Below are 7,825 nucleotides of genomic sequence, written 5' to 3'. Positions count from 1 at the left end.
ATATAAAAACAAAAGAAAACAGCCTTTTGTTCCAGTTCAATTTGCCTCACAAAACCTTTTTTAAACTAAAAATGGATAACTCTTTATACGCAATGGCCGCTCATTTACACGACAACAGCGTTTTGGGGGCCTGAGAACACAAACTTTGTGCAACCTTTTGAAAACTATATGGTCTCCATGTAAACTACAAACACGTGCATTTGTGAAAATGACTACAATTATCCACATGCTTATTTTGTGTTCAGTCTATAGGCTCAGGGTGTTTCTATACAAAGTGACATCGCCAACTACTGGCCTAGCAGCATAATAAAGTGTTTTCAGTTTTAATCAACGGGGATCGTCTCGTCTGTAAGCGAAAAAACGGTAAAACATTTTCATTTTTAGTGCATCTTTGTGGCGTACCCTTATATAGAACTGATTTTATCAGTAGTTATTATCTACTAGTGTGCAGCTTTAGGAGGCAAGCAAAAAATATTAAAGGAATAGTACACCCAAAAAAGACCCATTCACGGATCAGAGTTCATGCTTGTGTACTCTTCCACTAAACTTTACATATTCATATTTATGTTCATCCAAACACTTGCGTTGTTTGCTATAGAAATAAGCAAAACACTCTTCACAACAGAGGAAAAAGACACACGTTTTCCGGTCTGCGGTGACTCGCGCATATAACACGCTCTGCTATCGTGTCTATGGACTGGAGCAGACAGTGTGTGTGCTGCGGTGGTTCCGTGACACTAACGTGAAACCAGACTTAATTTGCCCCAAAGGAAAGCATATAAACACTGTCGGAATAGTTCCCTATCCCCTATATCGTGCACTATGTGCCATTCACCATGTAGAAAATAGTGAATGTGTGAACAAGTTAGGTACTTAAGCGTTTATTTATAATGTAAGGGGAGGGATGCTTTAGATTCTAGAGAGCATTTCATTGGACAGAAAATATGATGAGAAGCTGAAGTGCAGAGTGATGTCATCAAAATCATTGATACATTTTGAGAGACTAACTTTTGAATGCTTATATCTTCTAAATGTGAATTTTGTCAATGTTTTGTAGCACTATCTTATAGATAACAATAAGGCTAACATATTCACACTAAAAGCTATTTCAATTTTGATTACATGGGGACTTTAGAAACAATAGAAACTGATGTGCATTGGACAGAACTTGATCAATTTTACAGAAGTTTAAGTAGAAGTTTACCAATGTCACCATTCATGAAAACCAAGTTCAAGTAGATGTCTTGGTGGTAGCATTATGGAAGTGCTGTCACAGCATCATGGCAACCCTGGCATTTTATACCAAGCTCAATCTAAACAAAAACCAGGCTCAACAAACACCAATGCAGATTCATTTTGTAGAATCAATACAAAAGACTCTGATTCTACAGCAAGACAAAGCTGTACAATTCAAGTGGAGCTCATGTGAAATTCTAAACACAGATGTATTGTAAAAAAAAAAAAAAAAAAATTAAGTTGTAAATAAAACATATTGGAGTACTTTTTACAAGAAAATACTATTTCAGTCTTTCAACTTCAAAATGTCACCTCTAGTTCAATATGCCATTTCTTTGTAATTATTTGTGAAATCTACTAGCACTTTCTGAGTAAATCCTGCACCAAAACATTTTCAGTTTGTCTTCAGTCAGATTGCTCGACTCTTGACCGAGTTGACTCTGGGAATCCTAAACTTTCCAGCTGAGTTGAGGTGTCTGAATATCTGCCCGTCTGAGAAGCTGATGGATTATAAGGGTGACAAGCTGACAAGAGCTTAATGAACATTTACAACTGCACAAAAGTTTCAGACAAACATAAGATGTGCTAAATCCCGCTGTTTAACAGGATAAAAGGGTAATGTAATGAGAAATTTGGGCTTTGAAAGTAAACAGGTCAGAACAAATCAGAGAGATTTACCTGCATTTCACTTCAGTTAAACTAATCAAGCTAAATAAACGCAAGCACTTGAAAGCTTTTACAAAAGAACGTATTCATCTCATTTGGAGTCTGAATAACCCCAAGTGAGTCCTGCTCCACTTCATCTCCTTCCCAAGGCAGACTAACACATGAAAAGATCTGAAATTAGAACAAAGTAAGATTAAACGTCTTTTGTCCTTATCTGTGAAGACCACCGTGGTGTGGAGCTCCACAACGGTGGTGCGTTTCTTCGTTTTAAAGTAACGTCTGCAACCGAATGTTTGGCAAAAGACACGATGAACATCTGCAAGTGGGAAAGAGTGCTAGTTCAAATCACATACTGTACACAGTGGAAACACTTCTTGTCAAGTGGTCCAGATCACTTTAATTGGGGTGAGCAGCGGCCGCACATGCTGACCATCTATCGCTCAGAGTCATCAGGGCATGAGCCGTACATTCCTCCTGTTTCCCATTCTCTTCCATGCGTTTGTTTTCTGAAGGAAAATTTACTCCAGTCAAAGCACTGTGTGGCTAGAACATGGATAGGTTTTCTGTAGAAGTTTGCCCTTGTACACTGATCCAGCTTCCCTTATGCCTGTGCTTTTTTGCGGTTTGTGTGTAAAATGAGACCAAATGAACACAAACTTCAGATGAACAAATAAAAATAAACTACACAAAAATTAACAAATAAAACTGAATTTTATTTCAAAATCAGACTGATTTGAAATGTAAATGCAGACTAGCAAAAAAGATGTTCAAGACAAGTCTGGCAAACTCACACATAAGCTTTGTTCCAAAACCTAGTGAGCTGCCTCGATTTATTGGGCCTTCTAAGACAGCATTCTAACCGTTATGGGATCTTATTATAAGGCCCAGGTGGAATATGCAGACTTGTAAACTGGTAAAATGTGTTAAATTGATCTTAGACTACAACATGCTGTTGGTAGCTGGAAGCATTTCCAAAATTAGCCAAAATATTAAATATATAAACATGCAAGGGGTGAGATACGTGTAGAATAAGCAGCAGATATATATGTAAATATATTTCAAAATAAACAAAAACATAGCAAAAACATATTGCCAATATAGATTTTAAATATATGTACATAAATATATATATATATATATATATTTATTGTTCAGCTTTACAATTACAGGAATACATTAATACATTTTTTAAATATGTAAAAATAGAAAACTGTTCTATTAAATTCTAATAATATTTCAAAACTGTACTGTATTTTGATCAAATACGTTTCCTTGGTATGTCATTTTTAAGATTCTTTTTAGGATTTGAAACATTTTAAGATCATTTTTTAAGATTTGAAAAATATTTACTAAATATATTTAAATATATTTCAGCAGTACTGTTTACGATATATATTAAGCATATATCTAAAATATATTTTTGCCAGAAAAACTATATTTTGTGCCATATGGGGATTATTTTTCTTCCACTGAACAAAATATTCTGGTATTGTACTAACAGTGATGCTGCATGTGATGAAATTTACAGTCTTTGTGTAAAAAGCAATTCTAATGCATTAAAATGGGCAGCTCAATAAGTTTTAGAACAGAGTTATTGTTCAAGTGGTGGAGTCTCCCAAGTGTGGTTCATAGCCAGAAAACAAAATTCTAGAGATAACTTAAAGGCATCAAACAGAGGTACAAGTCAACGCTACAGACCAGATGGATAGGAGGACATTACACTGATCAGATAATCAGATTTTTTACAATGTTTGTAGACATATCAGTCAAGAAAAAAACTAAACTACTATCCATGGCCAAAAATTATTTTTAAAACAGAATATTAAATTAGAAACATAAGATTTATACATAATCTAATACTGAAAAATAAAATCTTTTTACAAATGTTTAAGGATGTACACTTGATGAACATCACAGATGTGATGCATGCTGCTGATAATTCACCCTGTCGACCTGTTGTTTCATCGCCTCTCAAAAAAAAAAAAAAAAAAGACAGTATAATATTCATTAATATGTACAAACTATCATTAAACATCATAATGGCTATATTATACATCAGAAACAGATGAAGAAACAAGCATTAAAATTGCATGCTTGCACACACACATACACACACACACACACACACACACACACACACACACACACACACACACACACACACACACACACACACACACACACACACACACACACACACACACACACACACACACAGGTCTCCTCCCTTTGGCTACCCACAGGTGTACAGAAAGTCCTGGCTCTTTGAATCTGTCCGAACCATTATGATCAGAAACACCCCAAAGGCTTTTTCTTTATGGCATTCCAAGAGCTCATTAAGACTATCATCTTTTTCTTGTATATAAATCACAGGCCTAACAGAACCAGTTTGAAAGAAGATCATTCTCTCTTATAGTCAGAATGTACTGTAGAGGTACACACTAGAATATACGTAGATAGCTTTAGAGCAAACACAAATTGACTAGATGAAAATGATGAATCTTTTTACTAAACTTAAAGCACCGCCAAGAACCACAGAACAACCAATTTACCCAATTAGGCCCTGTTTACTAGGCGTTTTCGTCAATCCGATCACAAGTGGACACAAAATACAGGTGTAAATGGGGTCTAAAACATTCTTTTGACCACTTCCATAGGGAGTGGAAAACGCATTAGAGCGTATTGCTTTTGTAGTGTAAACGCTCATGTGGTCGAATATGTTCGAACAGCCACAAAAGACTGACCTACTCTCTGCGTACTGACCTAATGGGTCTCATTCATGAAACATTCGTAAATATACGAGTAAATATGTGAGTGATTTGTGCGTAAAGAGACCTTCCCGAAAACTCTTCTCCTGATTCACAAATACTTCGTAAACATCAGATGTGATAGTGAAATGTGTGTGTGTGTTAATGAATTCTAATTACCTCAATTACCATAAATCCCGCCCATTAAATCCGACTGACAACTATATATGGGCATCATATTATGACACCAAACGAAGGATTTCAACATGTCTTCTCAAAAGCTAATGAAAAAGAGAAATTTCTCAGATGCAGAAATTGAAGTTTTATTATCAGAAGTTCATTCAAAACGCCACATTTTATTTTCAAGCGTACATAGTGGCGTATCAGGTCCGAAAAAAAAAAGGAAGCTTGGCAGCATATTACAGATGCAGTTAATGGAGTTTCATCTGTTAATCGAACAGTCCCAGAAGTGAAAAGAAAATGGTTCGACATGAAGCTTGACTGTAACAAATTGTGACTTGCGGACTTTTGTTCCGTTTGCAGATGCTATTACTGGCTCTCATAATAAAAGTAAAAAGAAAAACCGTATGTAATTACTATAATATTTTTTCAAAATGCTATGTAAATATGTACCTGATTAAGGTGAATTAAAATGCAGTCTTATAAATGAGCAAAACGTTCGGATGTTAAACGCACTATTTACACGTGGCTGGGAGCAGGTGTAGATTTCTTTCGTACCAACTAACATTTAGAAAATACGAACATTTTAATGAATCAGAAAATTTACGCCAGAACCACTTTACACACGATTTACACAAAAATTCGTTCTGCTCGTGTTTCATGAATGAGACCCCTAATGCGTAAACATTATGGGAAGCGCTAGCCAGACAGGATTTAAACTATGTTGGCTGAAGAAGGCCCAGGTTTGGTTTGAAGACGAAAAATGTACCAAGCGCAATGTTCTCTCACCATTCCTGATTTCTAACGCTCACTCACCACGTTCGCAGTGGCCTTGCGTCTATCAGAGAAGAAATGGCAGATCCGTTCGACCAAAATACATCTTAATACCAGGTGTAAACAACACCTTAGAAACAATTCTTTTGAAAAACAAATAGTTATAAGTAAAGAGAAGCTCAGGTTTTTTGTAGCTCAGGTATTTAGTTTTTTGGGGTTTTTTGTAGCTTAGGTATTTAGCGTGAATTTGGCACCACTATAAACTCCACTCAAACTAATTTCCTTAAATGTTTATAAGCCTCATACACTCCATGAGCCTTTATAATTATAAGATACATTAAATCTTCAGTGGGCAAAAGTGTTTACTGATAACCATCTCTCCTGTGCGGGCCCCTGTTCTTACTTTGATGTGTGATAGGACCAGAATGAGGAACCATAATAGCACATTAGAGGGTGTGTGTGTGTGTGTGTGTGTGTGTGTGTGTGTGTGTGTGTCAGTGTTAATGACTTTGCAGTGGGAGGGAGAAAGGCCTGTTGAGGCCTGCTGGGAAATCCAATCGCTGGAAAGTACCAGGTAGTCTGAGGCAGGTAAGCACGTAACACACACACACACACACACACGTGCATGCACAGATGAAAGAAGGAACAAAAGAAACACACTGATGCCGACACAGATACATATGTGGCGACATAAAGACAGACATATACACCACAAACGCACACACATTCAATCACAGTATACACATGTACACAAGGTGGAAGTAACAGACAAATTTACAATTTTTTTTTTTTTTTTTACAATTTAGTTATATATGGTCAGACTAAAAGGCTGGAAGACAAAAGAACAGATCCCAAAAATATTTTTCTTTATCAATCAAAATATCTTAATCTTGGACCCTCTTAAAATATCTTAATCTTGGAGTAACTTTATATTAAGTATCTACTGCTGTACTAATTAAATAAATATTTGATGCAGTGCAGTGTTTCCCACAGGATTTTGTGAAACTGTGGTGGGTGGACCTCGGTCTCTCTAGGGGGGTCCGGGCGCATTTACAAAAAGAAAATTTTGTAAATGTTTACGCTAAATTCATTAATCTAGTTTTTAAGAGCTCCAACTAAGATTCAGTGTGCAAATTTAACAAATAAAAAACGTATCTGCATTGACTTGTACCTGAACTGTAAACGGGACTCAACTTTTTAGTTGTGATATAGTGTCTCAGTCTACATTGCACTAAATAATAATAATAACAATAATATTCATACGACAGTAATAGCCATATATTGTAAAACAAATGCACTGAAAAAATAAAAGAAACTTTGATAATTATTTTTGCCCTAATTTGAAAGAGATAAACACGTGAGCTTTTATTTTTGATGAAAACAGCAGTCAAGCTTTTATTTTGGCGGAAAACAAGTTTACAAACGCGTCTCATTACAAATCTAGTGAAATGCTGTAATCTTCAACTATGCAAATGTGAAAATAATGCCTGTTACGTTCCCAAAAGCACGCTAAACTCAGCTCATGCACAGATGGAGTTCACTGCATTCATTCACTGTGAAATGAGATGCGAGCTGATTACGTGTTGATTGGGTAAACGAAGTGCGCACTTCTATTTGCGCAGCGCAAAAGACTTTTCATGTGATTTGATAAGGACACAAAGCCTTATCACGCTTTCAATTTTAGTTTGTTTGACAGAAATGATTCAAAACATGACATTAAAGACCTTTTATGTTATTATGAGAAGTTTAAATATATTTTCGGGCCATCACAGTCCACAGTAATGAATGGGAAGCACTGAAATATTTTTGTGACACAAAAATATATTTGTGGCGGTCAATGTTGATATTGTGGCGGGCCGCCACAAATAAATCAATGTATGGGAAACACTGCAGTGATACAATTGTGTACATCCATGCTTTATATTTTATAAATACCTGCATGTAATTACATAATAAATTTCTGTAGACACAGTAGATAGTAGTTTAGATAAAGACACTTAAAGGGATAGTTCACTTTGAAATTATTTTTTGGTATGTTTTAGCTTACCTCAAGGGCATCCAAGATGTAGGTGTCTTTTTTTCCGCAGTAGTTTCAATTTTGATATTTTTAGGTCAAACCGTTCTTGTCTGTCAGTCATATAATGCAGGTCTATGGTCACGGTCTCAAAACACAAGCACAGAGTCCAAATTAAAACAATTCCCCGTCGTCCAAATTAAATTCC

General features: G+C 35.8%; 1 protein-coding gene across 1 annotated transcript in view; it reads right to left on the bottom strand.

Annotated features, from left to right (window-relative positions):
* Positions 1-2,594: 2,594 nt before the first annotated feature.
* The window catches only part of susd2 (sushi domain containing 2), a 29,932-nt gene continuing 24,701 nt past the window's right edge, over positions 2,595-7,825 (bottom strand). Inside the window, exon 15 of the mRNA XM_082170235.1 lies at positions 2,595-3,870. The gene's annotated coding sequence lies outside the window, so the exon portion shown is untranslated. The remainder of the gene's footprint in view (positions 3,871-7,825) is intronic.

This window comes from Leuciscus leuciscus (assembly GCF_965113295.1).
Source record: "Leuciscus leuciscus genome assembly, chromosome: 5".
NCBI classification, from domain to species: Eukaryota; Metazoa; Chordata; class Actinopteri; order Cypriniformes; family Leuciscidae; genus Leuciscus; species Leuciscus leuciscus.
Note: the sequence above shows the minus strand (reverse complement) of the source record. Positions and strands in the feature narration are given on the sequence as shown.